Source organism: Pseudoliparis swirei, chromosome 20, assembly GCF_029220125.1.
Source record: "Pseudoliparis swirei isolate HS2019 ecotype Mariana Trench chromosome 20, NWPU_hadal_v1, whole genome shotgun sequence".
NCBI lineage: Eukaryota > Metazoa > Chordata > Actinopteri > Perciformes > Liparidae > Pseudoliparis > Pseudoliparis swirei.
This window is the reverse complement of record NC_079407.1, coordinates 22,451,367-22,470,030: the sequence shown is the minus strand read 5'-3', so window position 1 is coordinate 22,470,030 and position 18,664 is coordinate 22,451,367. Positions and strand designations below refer to the sequence as shown.

Here is an 18,664-nt window from a genome sequence, read left to right as displayed (position 1 = left end):
AGCTCCATTGTTGTTACAGGTACAGTGTACGAAGATGTGATAATTTATTTGGCGAGGGCCTGCTCAGTAGTTAATGCTGTCTTCATTGGTGCAGTATCACTTTAACTATTACACTTTTAAAATTCAAAGATTTTGGCATTTGGTTGAAATCCAGCGATTTAAATAAGACATTTGAATAATGATCCAAAGCCCCATGAACTGTGAGTTTGGCAGCCAGTAAGTTGGAGAGTGTCTCGGCAGCTTGCTGCTTCACTGCTCCACCGGATTAAATTGCCCAGTTGCTCGGCTAAACTCACACACAATCAGCCAGCAGTATCTCTGAACCCGATAAGAGGATCCTCAAGTAATACATTGTATTGCATGTTAATAATGCATGACATATTAACATAATTACAGAGTATGGGTCTGTGGCTTATAGATTTATTCAAGGGCAAGGCTACATTCACTCAGCCAGATCATGGAACAAAAATAATCTCAATATTAAGAGTGTGTTGTGTTTTCGGTAATTATTAGGTGAGTAAAACAAATAAATGTTACCATATGAATCCTGATACAACCAACATCAAATATAAATAACTGCAACTCTTGAATGAATTGGTTTGTCATCAAGAGACACTGTTAACTATAATTATTACTATTATGGCATACATTTTACGATGTTAAAAATAGCATGCTTATGATGTTAGTGTGAGACACTATTTTCCAGACCAAATGACCCGACTGCATATTTTGGGCAAGTTAGAGGGCAAAAATGAAGAATAATTCTACAATGCAAGTGAAAAGCCCAAAGAATTTAATTATACGTTTGAAAAACTGAACATTAATGTCTCTTTCAAGTGAATCGTGACACTGTTACTCAAGCTAACATACAGACCTTGTTTTGTAACAAGGAAGCGATCTGAGAATGATAAGATCAAGGCCCGCCGGTCGAGCCGTGATGTTAGCGAGCTCACGGGGATGAGGAGAGCCTCGTCTCTGGCAGAACTCTGGGGGTATGTGACTTAGCCTTTGATTCCACAATGACCCCTGTGGTAGTTGAATTTGTTGAACAGACTGGTCACATATGAGGTCTGGTCGACTCCAGAGGGTTGAGTCGAAGATCAAAAAGTTGGATTTTTTATTGGACATGAATCAGGATGAAAAGCAGAATGTCTGCAACTCTCTGAAGAAATCACAAGATCTTTATTCCCTACGCCACATCAAAGTGGGGGTGAGACATACACATACATCCTCATGTCCATCATGTATTTTAATCAGCTTAAATTTAGGTTTTAACCTTGGGGTGAGTTATTTACATTCGGGGAGAGATGGTGAGCAGGCATAGAAACGTAAGTCCATATATGGAGTTGGAAAGGATATAGACATGGAAAACATGAATCATGTATGCGTGGCACGGAATGCAGTGATCTCTAAATACAAAGGAGTTGACCCCACTGGTCCACTAGAATGTGTCCAGTCACAGAGTTCATTTAAGAGTATTACGATGTGTAATTCTACGAAAAAGCTGGACATATATACAGTGGTGCAGATAGTAGAATAATCGTGCAAATGTTGATACAAGCATAACATTTGGTGGAGTTGTTCTCCAGAGGTATTTGGTCAAATCTGCCTGATTGGCCATTCAAAAATCCAAGATGGCAGCTATTTTTCAAGATGACCTTCAAGATGATCTTGGTGTCTATAGGTAAAAAAAGTATGCTTTAAAACATATCCAAACTTAGAAACATAAGAATAGACACCAAGATCATTCAAATCAGGGAAATAAACAGTTTTATGAAGTACACACATTTTTAGGGACACAATTGGCGGCCATCTTGAAACATATCCACCATCTTGGATTTTTGAATGGCCAATCAGGCAGACTTGACCAAATACCCATGGAGAACAACTCCACCACATTTCATGCTTGCATCATAATTTGCACGATTCTTATTACAACAATGCTTTATCTACCCCACTAATATATTATGTTGTGACCTCTCATAAACATCTACAATATTACATTCACTGTTATCAATCTTAACATGTATCCAGGATATAACATATCTCCACACACCTCAACCTAAAAGTTCTAGAATCACTTCAGGCTTCACTTCACTAGTTTGAAAACCTTGGGCTATTTAGCAGTGCTGCTTCATAAAATAATCCCGTACGACTCAGGGCCGATGGTAGAACAAGAAAGCGAGCATGCACAAACGCACGCGGTCATGTTTGATTTAGCTGCCACCAGAGGACATCCTTCAGCGGAGTGGGACACTGAACCGTGACCTCTGACCTCTCCACAGAGAAAGAGACTGCAGGAAAAAAAAACTACTACACGGATCAGGAGCGTCTCCACAGATCACCCCACACCCATTAGTTCATTCGTCCACAAAGGATGAGGCACTTCACCTGAAATTGGTTCTTCTTTACCGGTGTCGTCTCCGAATTGGAAAACCTGTGACATTTTCATTAAATGTGCGGTTGGCCGGTATACGTCGCTGATGGGCGCTCACGCGCAATGTGCTGCAAGAGCTACAACCCATAGATTTAGTGTTTCCATCCGATTTGTTGGAAATAAGCTTGGCGCATTGAGATGTTAAATGAAGTGGTGGGTTAGACAGGCGCTTTCCTCTGAATCATTGAACCCTGATTGGTGCCATTAAAATGTGATTATGTTTGAGTCCTCTTTCGGCCCCCTCAAGCAGGATTCCGCACTGAAATGCTCCGTCTAAATACACAGATCATCGGAGCAGCTAGAGGCAGTCACACCCCCACTGAGATTTCCTCGGTGGTCCATAAAGAGGACATGCCACCCTCAAGTTGTGCCTTATGAAAATGCAGACTTATAGGCGCCATTACATTTTAATGTCTCGGAACTTTTTCATTTAGAAGTGGCTTGTCCACTCAAATAAAGTCTCGCTTAAACGTGAACCACAGGCCTTAATTATATGGACATGAATCTTGACTATAGTTAAATAATTTTTTTTTCCTGCTACAAACCGATACAACTCTGGTGTCCCGTCCTGACCGGTCGATGCCCATATTTCCCCGAACAGAGGTGTCCCTGTGCTAAAGATCTTGACTCCTGTTGCCTGACTTCTGTCCATTATGGGATGTCGTACAACTTTCTACCACAATGCATTAAAAACCATTCCTATGCTCATTTGAGGGGAGATTTAAAAAAACATTTGCAATTATTAGAATTAGTGATAATTTAAGTTTGACTCTCTCATCATGCACATATTGATCTCAACGACATTAACTAACTCCTTTCAGATTAAAACAATTAATCCAAAGGAAAGCTAAGCATCCTGTTAAAGCGTCAGTAGTGGCCATTAATGTCAAGCTATTTCATGTTCCCATCTTCCACCAAGTGGTGGAAACACTGTTGCTGCTTCTGCTAATGCTAATTATGCTAATGCTAATTGTGCTACTGCTGCTGCTTCTTATGTGGCTAATGTTTCTGCTAATGCTGCTGCTGCTAATGTTTCTGCTGCTGCTCCTGCTGTGTGAAATCAGAGGAAATATATCAGAGGAATATAGCTACACTGGTGTCCAACTCAGAATCATAATTTCTCTGTTTCAAAACCTCCAAACACCCCCCCCCACACACACATTACAGCACAGCAAGTAATTTGAGGACTGTAGATGTCCTGCAGTCTGAGTGTGTACGTGTATGTGCATGTATATGTGTGTGTGTGTGTGTGTGTGTGCGCACTACTACGGTCTAGACTTCAGCGAGTCACTTCCAGTGCTGCATCAGCTAACAATTGCTGAGCTAATTAGCTTCCTTGAACGCGGAGCATGATAAGAAAGACATGCTGACAACAGGATAGCAGGCAGATAGATAAGGGAGAGAGGGAGAGAGAGAGGATGGCAGAGTAGCAGCACAAAGTAGAGGAAAAGAGGCAGAGTGGTGTGGGGCAATGAGGGAGGGGGGGAGTGGCACATAGACACAGCTTTGCAACTTTTCTTATCAGTTATTCGTGGGGGGGGATAAACAAATTAAATTACATTTTCTGGCTCAGCTGGACGGATGCAGTAAATGTCGCCGGCCGCATCGGCCTGCAGCTGCACACGGCCGCCGCAAACAAACCATTCGGCGGAAACAATGTCGCCATTGTACGTACATGCAAACCACACGATTGGCTCAACGTCAAGGTTTCTGGAAAAAAGAAAAGATGGAGCCTTACATTCCGCTTGCAGAAATGCACAAAGCAACGCGGTTGACTAATAATGTAAAACTGTGACAAGCCCTGAGAGGACTCTCACAGTTCACTTCTTTGGTTTGTGGACTGCCATCTTATAAAAAATGCTCCTACACTTGTCAGTTTACATTAAGTACCAGGCAGTTAAGGTATTTATTTATGCTGTAAACGTGTGTATTTTACCATGAGGTCTATGAAGATTGACTCACTTTAGAGGCCAGCATCAAGAGGCCATTTGAGGAACTGCAGTATTTTGGCACCTCCGTGTTTGTCTTAATTCTTCAGACCCGGAGGTTGAAGCTTGGACTGCAACATATCCCAACACACACACACACATACACATATACACACACACAGAGGTCATATTCACTTCTGTAAATATTCACCAGTCGCCTCATGTCAGCTCTCCAGAGAAGCAGCACATTCGTCACACTCGGCACCTCCTTCCGGCCGGACCGCTGCTGTGGACTGTGATTAATGGGGGTCTTTCTCCTCCTGCGCGAAAGAGCTTTAGATAAGAGCTCCATACAAATGTGGGCGTTTAGTTTTCAATGCCAATTTCAAATTCATTTGTAAAGCCCCAAATCACAAATGTACCTCAGAGGGTTTTACAACCTGCACAGGATACCACATCCTCTGTCACGGGGGATACAAGTCAGGGAGCGTGACATTAGGGGAGAGGTGAACTTGTGTTCCCAACCGAGGATGACAGGTTAGACGTTTCCCCCCCGCAGACTGCTCCAGAGCCCTTCCTTTCTCCTCCTCTTCCTCTCCCCGCCTCAAACTCCTTCCTAACCAGCTGCAGCAGAGACACACGCATGCTCCATCCTCAGTAATGAACCCCAGCACAGCGAGAAACTGGCAGAACCCCCCCCCCCCTCCTCCTCATGTGCTCACACTGGCTTTTGCGCACGTCGCCAGTAGCAGGAGGTCGGATTGGAAAGATGCAGGGAAGATTAAATGGTGAAGACTGAGAGCGGAAGAGAACAAGAAAACGTCGAAGAAAATGGAGGAGAGGTAGAGGCTAATGGTTGACGCTCTGCCATCATTTCAAAAAGAAAATGGAGATCAAAACAGAAGGGAGGGGGTCAGGTGGTGTCATTCCGAGTTCTGATTGGGGCAACGTACTCGGCCGCAGAGTAGAGCAGAAAACAAACCGATAGTTTTTCTCTCTTTTCTTCATGAATCCGGCCCACGTGCAGCCAGTCTGCAGCCAGCAGAAGGTTTGGCCTCTGCACAGGATGAAGAGATAGAGGAAGGCTACATTGGGTTCTAGTCCCTCCTGTGGTACGGGACTGCTGCTCGCGGTGAACACGTTGGAGCGTCAGGATTCTGGCTGTTTCTTTAACTGTCGTCTTTTCCTCGTCAAAATGTTCAGATGTCTTTTATGAAGTTTGCTCCGACTGTAGAGAGGCGATTGCGACCCCCGTGCCGTTGAAAGCAGCCTGCTATCAGATACTTGTGGGTTCTGTGTCAGCATGATGCGTCAGGTTCTTGTGACGGGGTGAGGCTCAGGCGCAGAGTGACAGGCTGGACGCAATATGAATAACAAAACGGCGCTCTTTAATGAGGCAAAGCAATTTACAAAAAAACAACAAGGTCCAAAAGGGGCAGGCAGAGAATCCAGGTTCAGGGCAGGCAGGGTCAACAGGCAGAACCAGGAACACGGACAGGACGACGGGAAAAGGACACGGAACTATAGACTACAATCCAACCGCAGACCAGGGAAAGACTGACAATATATAGGGGGGAAACAGGTGTACGACATCAGACAGTAACGAGACAAGAGTGGCTGAGGGCAGGTGCAGGGAATTAAACAATCAAGAGAGAGAAGACACAGAGGAGACATGGAACATAGGAGAAACAGAACAGGGTGTTACATGATGTGGCATTGTAGGGAAATTAGAGTGATGAACTTGATTTGTCTCATCCCAAAAAGTTACAGGATGCTTCAAAAAGAATGCACAGAGATCAAATATATGGAAATAACGATGCAAACGTACAACCATGCAGTTTTTTCGAAGGTAAATACTAGAGATGCACCGATCAGGTTTTTGGTGCCGATCACCGATCACGGAAATCAGTATCTGCCGATCCGATAATACCGATCACGGTGTCGATTGAAGCATTCTATTTATTGTGTAGCATTATTGCCTAGGACTATGAGGAAATACATATATAAAGCACCTCAAACATTAAAGAAATTACCGATTTCTTTAAACATTTAGGACTTTTACTTTGAAAAATGTCATAATTGATACATTAAAATTGTTTGATTGCTATTGTAGGGGATTTCAGTTAGGGTATGGAACACATCTGCATTATTCATTTCCTGGAACTCTTGGGGAAATCTATTTACAGGACTTTTTTTAACAAACAAAAGTCAGACTTCTTTTTATAAACTCTTCCTTGTTCCAGTAAAAATGTTTTAATGTTAGCATAATTTAAGCTAAATCTCAGAAACGATCTATAAAGATACAAAATCAGTTCATTGTTTACTTTTATATGTTCGTGTTTGATTTGTCGACATCTTATTTTGAAAAACGGATGTTTCACGTGGTTCTTTCCGCTAACTTTGCAAAACCGGATGTTGTCACTTAAATCCTTCCGCTAACGTTATCAAAACCCTCTTAGCTCCCGATGGAATGTGTTTAGCGTGAGCATCAGTCTCTAGGGGCTCAGACATGTGAGAGTCGGCTGAGTCGACCCAGAGATTCAACTCGGGGGACGGGGACGCCGCTCGGTGGTGAGGACCCCCTCGTGGACCTCTCACTCTGCGGCCCTCGCTGGGCGCATCGTCTCCGTTGCGGTGCTCGGCGATTGAAACGTCTCTGATAGTTCTCGCAGATGTTACGTCATCTGATCGGCCATTTTGATCGGCCGTTTTGAGAACGTCGATCAAAACCGATAATGGGAATATCGGCCGATATGGATCGGCGCCGATCAGATCGGTGCATCCCGAGTAAATAAATTTTCTCGCGGTTCCAGTTTTAAACACAAGGCTAATGTTGTGAATTGAAAAGAAGAAGAACATGCAACACAAATGCTTGGATATATATATATATATATATATATATATATATGAGATATTGTAGTCCCCCGACTTCTTGTGGGACCTTAGATCCAGGCCTTACATACAGGCCTTACATACAGGCCTTACAGAGGCATTAGTTCAGCAGCTGCTGGTCTTGTTCAAGGAGAGCACATGTTTCTTGTCATTGTTTCATTAAAGCCGGGATGCTGTGCTCAGAATACTGTGCTCACTGTTTCTGCACTGAAAAAATAATAAAGTACACTTGTATTGATTTTAATCTGCATTTGACCCATCCTTAGCTATTAAGGAACAGTGGGCTGCAATGAAGAGCCCGGGGAGCAACTGGTGGTTCAGTGTCTTGCTCAAGGACACAACTATGGCAAGAGCGGGGATCGAACCGTCTTCCTTGTGGTTGAAGGATGACCACTCTCCCCCTCTGAGCAACGACCAACCCCAAATACTGTGTCAACCTTGAATTGGGGGGGGGGTGCAAATAAATAAAAAACTGCCGGTCCCAGATGGGACTCTGTAAACAGAGTGCACCTGTGGCCTAACGGCGCGTTGAAAACAACTTCTACGGCAGCGGGAATCGTCCTGAAAACACTCCAAGGAATGAGACGTGTGGTCAGAGGCGCGAAATTGTAGCTGCCGTTGTGTTTGTCCTTTTACCGACTAACAGAGACGGTGTGCCGGGCTCCCTAAAAGCCTCCATGAAAGTAGTATTGTTGTTTCTCGCTCTCTCTTTTCTCTCCGTTCTGTTTACTTCTCTCTGTTGCTTGTTGCGTGTTCCACCATTTTTTCCCCTCCACCTTTCCTTTCTCTCTCCCCCTCCCCCCCCCCCCACACACACACACCTCTGCTTCCTCCAGATGTGTTTGTTATGCCCCATCCCCGAAGTCGGCTGTGCTCACCTTATTTGCATTGCAGAAACACACGAGCCCAGAGATATTAAATAGATAGGGAGACATAGTCATAGTCCATGCTCATGCTTAGAACCAGTGGTCACACGCAGACACGCGCACACACACATCACAGCGAGTCATTTGAGGACTGTAGTGTGTGCCTGTGTGTTTATACAACCAGTGCTCATACACACTCGCACAAAAGCTTGCATGCACGGACACACACACACAGGACTAGGTTGAGGACTCTGGGTCCTGCAGTTTGAGTGTGTATGTGTATGTGCGTATGCGCACATACCCACGTGCACACAAACACAAAGACATGCACAAAGACACACACACACACACGTGTTTTGTTATCAATGCTCGTGTGGCAGTGTAGTAGCGGTCCGTCTCTGTCTCTCTGGACTGATAAGAGGACACGGGGAGGGAAATGGGTGTTTACATGTGTGTGTTTTTGAGCTTTGATTGTGAGGATTGTCTGTGCCTTTAAATGGAGCTTTTAGTTGAGAAGATTTGTCCGTGTAGCAACACCTTTTTTAAGATGTCAGTCGGTCCAGATATTTAAATGTTTTCATGAAGCTTCAGTGTGGACTTTTATTAAACTCTGAATGTGTGTGTGTGCCTTGTGTGTGTTTTGTTGTGTGTGTGTGTCGGGCATCAGATGGATTTAACCATGGGGAAGAGATAGGCGCCCGGTGATAGAGCCGGTTGCCGGGTGACAGTTGGGGCGTAGCTTAGCGACCCACAGCCAAATTACTTTCTAGGAAAAAGAGCAGCGCCGAGCTTAAGATAGCTCCATACTAACTGAATAGGGGGAAGGAAAGGAGTGGAGGAGAGGGGAAGCAGGGGAAGTAGGTAAGAGGGGAGGAAGGGAGATGGATGAAGAAACGGGAGAGGAGAACAGGGGAGGGAAGGAAACGAGTGGAAGAAGAAAAGAGAAAAAAAGGGGGAAAGAGAGGGGCGAAGGGAAGAAATGCGATGCAAAGGATGAGAGGAGATGAGGACATAGGAGGAGGAACAAAAGAAGGATGGGAAGTGGGGAATGAACAAACAGACTTGCCGGTTGGGAACGAGGACAATCAGCAAGGGATCGAGTGGATACGCGTTGAGGGAGGGGACAGGGAATACGCATGGGGGAGAAACATGGGGTATCAGTTATTAGTTATACCAAGAAAACATCATGATGCTACTGAGGACAGATGTCTTCCTATTCACACTGGAACGATGCCGGGCTGCTCAGACTCCAGCTGTGACTCGCTGCCAAAGTATATTATAATGAGGGAGGAGGTAGTAAAATGGAGGCTTGTTCCAGGAAGCTTTATATATATATACTGTATATATATATGTGTGTATATATATGTATATATGCGTGTATATATATATATGTGTGTATATATATATATGTGTGTGTGTATATATATATGTGTGCATATGTGTGTATATATATATATATGTATATATTAGGGCTGTCAGCGTTAACGCGTTAATCTATGCGATTAATTTGGCCGCGATTAACGCAACTTTGTTTACTTCCGGTGTCGTTGAAGTTGTTGCACTCCTCTGAGTGTCAAGCCGCGGCAGTCCGCCTCCTTCCTCCCGTCTGCTCCTCGATATTCACAGAGAAGCAGAGGGCGACGTGTCGGTGACGCGGGGCGGAAGGTGCAGGGGACTTTTTTGTTGTTGCTCCGCCCCGATGCGCACGCACACACGCCGGCATGGAGCTCTGCGGCGGCGAGACGGAGAGCCGAGAAGAGTGAACGACACGTCGAAACAGAATGACATGCTGCTGTAGAGACGACCAACAACAGACGTTTGGGATTTTAAAAAAGAACAAAGACGTCTTGAAGAAAAGAACCGTACATTACTTCTGCTGTAATCTGGCGCTATAGAGAAAATGACAGGGGGGCGGGGCCTCACCCTGATAGAATGGTGGGGGAAACACTGGGATGTGTCATATGCAAAAGCCTTTAAAAGGTGAATTTACATTTTTTTGTAAAATCGAGAAAATGAGCCCAGACTCCAGAGGGTTAACATTACATATTTGTCAGTCACCAAGGCCACTGGTTCTGCTGTTGTTCAATGTTAAAGATGACAGGACCAATGGGGTCTCAAATGCACCTTTTCTTACTAATCTGGATGTTTCACTGAAGAAACAATTTATCATCCACGATATTAAATACCTCGCTGGCACTTTACAGGGAGAAGCCTCTTTGAAAACACAGCTCTGTGTGAAGTTTTGTCTTTAAAAAAGAATACAATTAAACAAGTGTCTAAAATACACGCTGTCTGAAGGGATTACTTGTTCATTTAGAAGATTTAGTCTTTAGAAGAAAAAAAAACTTTTATTCGCGATTAATGAATTTCAAAATGTGCGATTAATTAGTTAATTTTTTTTAATCGATTGACAGCCCTAGTATATATATATATATATTTATGTATTTGGTGGAGAAATGTACTTATGTCACTGCAATCTGATGCCGAGTGTGAGGGCGTAACACAGTCACTCAGGAAACTGAAAGGCTCCGGTTGAAATCCTGCAGGACTGGCGTCCGCTGTTGGAAGAACCCATTCTGACAAACCAACGGGAAACCATCAGACGTGTTGGATGCTGCGAACCTTTTGACTTCGCCGTTTAAAGCCGGCTGATTCGTCGGAGGTCGAGACGTCACACACACACACTCCATGACACACTCGTCTTTATGACGACGTCACCTTTGAAAGGGGTCAATTATGATCCATGTTTCTGGCCACGCAGTGAACGTCCTCAAACATAGCAACATCTGTGGCACTTCCCCTGAATAGTCTTGCCATTAATGATAAATTGCTTCCCCAAATCGGGCCGTGGTGATTAAACCACGACCGCTGGCCGGATGACGTGTCGAGGCGACGTCTCTGTACGCGAAGAACTGCAACCTGGAATCAGAGAGGAGGTGGTCGGGCAGGGCGGCACACCGTTTCACAACAACGGCATTTCCCTCAGCGGCCTTATCGGCGAGGTCTTGATGTGGCTAGATAACAACGACAACAGCAAAAGAAAAGCAGAGGAGTATCATTTCACTCCGGCAGTGTCTGCCCGTCTAAACACACACTACCGTCTGGATCATCCACAGACCTTTTTTGGGGGGCTTGCGGCCATTGGAGTGCGATCTACTCACAAAACGCCTCGGCAAAGGCTCCATAGGTCAGAGCTTCGAGGGCGACCTTCATTCCCTCAGATTTTCTGATTCTATTTTTCCGAGGCACTAGAATCCCAAAAAATCCAAGAAAACAGCAAAGCTCCTGTATCCAGTGTTTAAAATGGAGGAGAACAAAAAGATGAAATCATAACTTCATGCAGCAGGAACATTATTTTGGGGTAAATAGTTTGTTTAACTGGACAATCATCTCGCGACCCCTGTGATTCATCTTGTGACCTCTGGGGGAGGGGGCACTGGTTTACATGATGAGATGGATTCTAATGAGATAAGAAGGATTCAGCTTGACACACACAAACACAAACACACACACACGTCCTAATGCTGACACATGACGAGCAAACACACAAAACCGTCCCGCGCAGAAAGACGCAATCTCGTAGTTCACACACACTCACAATATCTCTCCTACACAGAGACACACCCCGCCATTGACATTGATAAATGACACGCACACTCACTATCTGCCTCACGCACGCTTCCATGTTCACACATGGCAGCTCTCGCTTACACTATCTTTACACACACTGACTGACGCTGACGGATGGCAGGGCGTTGAGATGGAGTGCGGCGGCTGAGGCGCCACTTTGAACGTTGTTTCCGCGGTGAGGACGAAAAGGGGTCCGTTGCCGGGGGAAACCAGTTTGTGGCTGAAACTGAGATTCAGCTCCCGTTTTCTCTGGCGTGACGGATAACGAGACGCCGGCAATCAAACTCCCGACGGCGTCGAGCACTCGGCCATCAGTCAGAGGTGTGACAGCAGCCGGAAGTGGAGGATGGAGGATGGGCGATGGCCCGCCGTGGGGGGGGGACAAGGACGCGGGGAGGAGACGGCGGAGGACGTATAGGAGACGAGGTGGAGGGAGCGCTGGGGGCGGCGCCGTGTCTTTTAAAACAAAGCAACCTCGAGGTGTGTGACTGAAATGGTCGTGTTTGTACTGGAGGAGAATACAGATCCAGTCTACACTTTAAACTCCCCAGTGGGCGGGACCTATACACAAGCTTAAAAAGACTCATTTCAGATTTCTGTTCAATCCCAGCAGGATTTAAAGCGATTTTTTTTCTCAATTAAATTCAGTTCAGTTGATTTTGGATAGCTCAAAATCACAAATTACAAATGTGAGGGCTTTACAATCTGTACACATATGACATTCCTGTCCCAGGACCTCACTGAGTTTCACAGGGAAGAAAGGGAAGAAACCTTCAGGAGATCAACAGAGAAGGATCCCTCTCCCCGGATGGACAGAAGCAAGAGATGTCATGTGACCAGATGAACAGCATTACAACACATTCAATTAATATGACATTCAATGAATTAATAATTAGTGGGCATGGATGCAGGAAGCAGGGGCAAGGAGGCCGGACCCAGGACCAGCTTCAGACACAGCCAGGTCCAATCTTCATGTATAAGCAGTCTCATAGTCTTGCAGCAATTACTCCATCAGCTGATTGGGGGTGTATATACGATGAATGAACCAATCGGAGGCGGAACAGTTCTGTAAGCCAATCACAGCATTGTTGGCACACTTTTAAAATATGTGGTCCGCTGCTGTCAGGTATCATTTCAGCTCAAACCGATGTGACGCTCCTCCGATCAGCCTCAGTGCTGCTCATCACTCATCGGGTTACAGCAACTCTCTTCTTCGTCACCACCACCAGGGTCTGGACACCGCCGATATCAGCATCACTACCGCTTGCTTATCCTAATTCAGCATGGAGTCCAATCACCAAAGACTTTGAATTATTCAAATGTATGCAAATGTAATACATTATTGTTATACACTATTCATGACATTTTTACACCAATGTCTTAGAGAATCAATCGAGTGATGACCTTTCTGGATGGACGTAGGTGTAAACTGGTGGGCATAGTTATTCGGGATTTGTTTTAACCTCCCGGTATCAGGAGCATCATGAAGGGATCTCAGATCATGGAAGCATCGCTAGGATGAGATCATTCTGTGTGCTTTTCAGTTTTGCAGTTGAGCTGCTGGTTTCAGTCGTCCTCTAAATCAATGAACCAATTAGGTAGTTCAGTTCACTGGCCCGGTTACGTTTCTTTAAGCATGAGATCAATACACCAACATTCTCACTGAGGAACTGATGGGAGGCCGAGTGGTAATTAATGGAGGGAGAATAACGTTGAATGGTATCTGAATGGTATTTTTTATTTATTTCCACAGCACAATTATTAATTATAATAATAATAATAATACATTCTATTTGGAGGCGCCTTTCAAGTCACCCAAGGTCACCTTACAATAAAATCAAACAGGATACAGGATAAAAGTATGAAAGATAAAAACACCATTAAAACAGAAGATCAACATAAAAACAAGTGAAGTGTACAGGATCCAGTTATAGGGACCTTTGCTTTCCCCCTAGTACAAAGGTCGACAACCCGTAGCTCTGGAGCCGCATGGCGTTCTTTAGCCCCTCTGTTGCGGCAATCTTTCAAAGAAAAGAAACTGTCAATGGAAAAATAAATCAAAAGAATAGCCACGGAGAATAATACAGAGTTTAACACATTCATTTGCTTTCACTGTCAACAATGCTGACCTGCATGCTTGATGTGTGGCGAGAAGTTAGCAAACAGCAAAAGATGTAATGTAGAAAGAGTCTTCCAGAACGAGCACAAAGCATTTGCTGAGAAACATCAAACTGCTTACGAGCGAAGAAGACCGATTTCTCAGCTGCTGCATCAAACTGAGCAAATAAATATTCAGTTTTTTAACTGGTAAATTAGCAATACAAGAATTGTCTTTATTCTGGATCTATGATCTCAAACTAATTATATTATTACAAGTTGTATATAATACGACTATATATAGATATAAAACTGTATAAGCTGTGATATCAAAGAGTTTTTTTCTGGCTCGGGACACATTTTATTTGGTGGGAAATAGGACAAAATGGCTGGAAAAGGTTGCTGACCCCTGCCCTAAAACCAGCAGCACAGATTTAATTCCCTTTGTTCCCTTCGTGCTGGCAGTGCCACACAACCCTACACTAAAACCTTTTGCCGGACCGGCAGACTCATAGTGTCATGGGTTTGTCACGGGGTGAGGCTCAGGTGCAGAGAGACAGGCTGGACTCCAGGTTTGAGTGAAACAAAAACAAAACATTAATAACAATATTACATTTATTTTAAAGGGGCCTTTCAAGGCACTCAAGGTCGCCGTAAAACACATTAAAAACAGTTCAAAGGATGGACACAATTAAAAAAGCAGAACAGTTAAAAAGCAGAACAGTCTGCAACAGAGCAACCAAGAGGGGGAACAAGTCAGGGATAGGCCTGCCGAAAAAGGTGAGTTTTGAGGTGGGTTTTGAATACCAAGATTGAGTCAATGTTTCTGATGTCAGGGGGGAGGGAGCTCCGGGGGCGAGGGGCAGAGCGGCTAAAGGCTCTTGACCTCATGGTGGACAGACGAGCTGGGGGGGCAGTCTGGTTTATGGTGGAGGCAGACCTGAGAGACCGGGTGGGGATGTTGATTTGTAGGAGGTGAGACGGATATGGAGGGGCGAGGTTGTGGATGGCCTTGAATGCATGGAGGAGGATCTTAAAGTCAATGCAGTGTTTGATGGGAAGCCAGTGGAGTTGCTGTAGAACAGGGGTGATGTGACAGATGGAAGCGGTTTTGGTAATGATGCGGGCAGCAGCGTTCTGGACCAGTTGGGGCTTATGGAGGAGTTTGTCTAACTTTACTTCAGGAAGAAGGTAAAATATAAAAACTCTGGCTCCAAAGCAACTTCAAAAAACACTCGGAATCACCATGGGAACAAAGACTGAGAGTGATACATCGAAACAGAGACATTACAAGACTGAGATAAAGAAAAGAAAGCAACAGCAGACACAAGAAAGAATGGCACAATATAAAGGGGAAACAGGTGTACGGCATGATATCAGGGAGACAGGAGTGGCTGAGGGCAGGTGTAGGTAATTAACCAATCAGGGAGATAGGAGTGGCTGAGGGCAGGTGAAGGTCATTAACTATTCAAGGAGACAGAGGAGTGGCTGAGGGCAGGTGAAGGGAATGAAACAATCAAGGAGACAGGATTGGCTGAGAGCAGGTGAAGGTCATTAACCAATCAAGGAGACAGGAGTGGCTGAGGGCAGGTGTAGGTAATTAACCAATCAGGGAGACAGGAGTGGCTGAGGGCAGGTGAAGGTCATTAACTATTCAAGGAGACAGGAGTGGCTGAGGGCAGGTGAAGGGAATGAAACAATCAAGGAGACAGGATTGGCTGAGAGCAGGTGAAGGTCATTAACCAATCAAGGAGACAGGAGTGGCTGAGGGCATGTGAAGGGAATGAAACAATCAAGGAGACAGGAGTGGCTGAGAGCAGGTGAAGGGAATGAAACAATCAAGGAGACAGGAGTGGCTGAGGGCAGGTGAAGGGAATTAACCCCTCAGAGTAACTCCTGTTCCATCATTGTTTTGGGGGGACGTGCACCTTCGAATCATATCTGATGGAAGTTTCCTGCTCCTCTGTTCTCACCGGTTCTCTCGTGTTTATTAGATTCTCTGACTTCTCGGCTTCCTGACATCCGGATTCATGTTTTGAAGCAACAGTTATTACAGCTCATCCCTTTTTTCCCCCTCATGTATCTGCAAACTGTGTTGTGGCTTTGTTTTATGACCTTGTTTAATCATCATACCTGCAAATTACCCAACCCAACGTAAACAGAAGAACATTCCCAGTAGGCCTGGGACGATTCCAGTTAATGAATTTTAAAAATGGTATTTCCTTAAATAGAAACACATGTATTAGAGATATAAATGATTCATATTGTAATGCAGAAGAAGTGATGTAAGTATTTCTCCGGAAGATTAACAGGCCTCCTACGCTAAACCCACACTGCTCTGACATCAAACTCTGAGAAAAAGATGTTTTCCAGCTTCAGGCGCTTTTGTTGGCACAACGCTATCTATCAGTCTGTGTGTTCGTTGTTCCAGGAGCCTTTTCTGTGTAGAAATGCAACTCAAGTCAGCGGTTTCTTGACTTTCCCTGAATACCTCAGGAAAAACCCGAGATTGAGCTAACGTGAACGATCAGCTGCAGGTTATAATGTGTAGGTGGACAGTGATGAGGAAGGTAAGGGAGTGAGTGAGTGTCTTTCTTCTTTTGTTGTTGTTTCCAGCTGAGAAAAGCGAGAGTTGCAACTCTTTCATCTGCAGAAAACTGAATCTGTTCTTCTTGTATGTTGGATTTTCTCGCCGTGGTTGTTGCTGTAAATGTCAGCTCCTCTCACTCTCGAAAAAAATAAATAAAAATAAAGTCCCCGACGCCATGATGTCGGAAGGAAACAAAACTTTAGCTTCTTGCCTATGAAATGTCAAGATAATCAATGAATCTCATTGGATCATGGTGATGAGCTAACCGCCTCGTTGGCTCGCTGGTTGTATAAGCCAGCAGGCTGCAGGTGTCTTTGGATGTCAGTTGGCGAAAAGAAAAAAAAGTCCAAATCTATGATGTCCGGTTATCTTTCAAGTGGCAAATGGAATCCCACAAATTTGATACCAATCCATCCTGAACTTGTAATCCAAAGTTTGCCCTTTTGTGTATGTCCTGATCAGGAAGTATGAAGGGAAGGAAAGAGGCAGTGCGGCCTCAAAGGGGGTCGGGGGGAAATTAATGGAGGAAGGAGAGAGAGAGAGATGACAGGAATGAGAGAAACTTAAGAAATACTAACATATGAATGATGCAACATGGTGACATTTCTTTCTTCCTCCTCCTCCTCTGTCTCTGCTTCCCCTGCAGGAAGGTGTGCTTGTTAGCTTGTCATTCCGTTGTAACCCCGAGGCCAGTGATGTGACTGGAATGGGAATTCGCCATTAAAGGACCGACTCCACCTGAGGACTTCCTGCTCTCCCGAGAAGAACTCAGGTAGGCCGCCTGTGATGGAATCTTTGATGCAACGGCGTCTTGCAGTCGACTCTTTTCGTTATGCGAGCAGGAAACTACCAGAATGTATGAATGTTGAGGGGAAAAGTTGGTCTACAGTCCACTGAGCTGAGGACGCAGCCGGTGAATAAGTGGGAAGTTTCGGGGATCGATTGATAAGATGATTGTGATTGGTGAAATATAGTTTTGCTTTGCTTCAATTTGACACAATGTCAGTGTCAAGTCATTCTTCCTGGGAAAAAGAGCAATGGCAAGAACATTTAGGAAGTCCTTGGAATTGTTTCCGCTCTCTAAAACCTTCAAACCCCCGTGCCTTTTGTTTTTAAACCTGTGCCCGTTCCCTTGTCTGTTCAGTCTGCGGGCGCTTCTCCATGTGAGCGGGCGTTTGAGGCCTCTTCTATAAGTGAGCCTCCACTCTGTGTGTGTGTGTGTGTGTGTGTGTGTGTGTGTGTGTGTGGGCCGACACAGGCTGCGACGCCTGGGTTTGTGTTCATTCACAGACAGCACATAGCAATAGTGTGTGAGTGAGTGAGTGAGTGAGTGAGTGAGTGTGTTTTTTTTTCTTCCCAAAAGAGATGTAAAGAACGGGACAGACCCTCTGCTGACTCAAGCTGACGGCACTGTGCTTCACACTCGCTGTGTGTGTGTGTGTGTGTGTGTGTGTGAGAGGTATTGTGCTGTATTACAGCAGGGCGCCAGAGCATGAAATAAGAGCTAAAAGAGGAGAATCGGGCGGGGAAACAAAGACATTTCCCTCCTTTTCCTTTTTAAAAAGCCGCCAAGGGGGTAGAACCCCCAGTGAAGAGGACACATTCAGAGACAGCAATTTATTTTTAGGATGATTACATTAGTCATTGTTTTTTCTCATCCAGGAAAAAGAACAACAAACTATCCGGTTAGATTAGATTAGATTCAACTTTATTGTCATTACACATGTAGAAGTACAGAGCGACGGAATGCAGTTTGGCATCCAACCAGAAGTGCAACAGAAAGTATCATAATAAATACAGGATATACAGATTATAAATAATGCGCAGATATAAATATATATTGGTCAAGCACTATTTGCATTAGAGTATTGTTTCAAGGTTACCAGTCTTTACTTTTTTTCTTCTGTGTATTCAATTTATATTTTGAGCTGACAAGAAAAAGTGAACACGCTTAATATACCCAAAACGTCTATTCAGAGAGAGAGAGAGAGATATATTATTTTACCATATAGAAACTACGAGTTACTGATCATAAAGTTGAACTAAAAAGGATTATTTTGAAGTGACATTTAATTGCATGTGTAAAGTAAAGGAAGACTCCAACTTCACACATCAAACAACCTCGCCACAAGTGGAAATTAAAACATCTCAATGTGAACTGCTGGAAACACCCACAGTCTCTTTTTTACTTAAACTTTGACCAAAAAAAGAAGAGAGAATGAAA

The 18,664-nt window shown here is 44.4% G+C and overlaps 1 protein-coding gene across 6 annotated transcripts in view; it reads left to right on the top strand.

Annotated features, from left to right (window-relative positions):
• si:cabz01090165.1 (uncharacterized protein LOC100333421 homolog) overlaps positions 1-18,664 on the top strand; it is a 349,850-nt gene that overhangs the window by 105,393 nt on the left and 225,793 nt on the right. For 5 of the 6 annotated variants that reach the window (XM_056440458.1, XM_056440453.1, XM_056440457.1 and 2 more), the window contains exon 3: positions 17,087-17,212. The exons of the other annotated variant lie outside the window; for it this stretch is intronic. The gene's annotated coding sequence lies outside the window, so the exon portion shown is untranslated. The remainder of the gene's footprint in view (positions 1-17,086; positions 17,213-18,664) is intronic. 6 annotated transcript variants of the gene reach the window in all.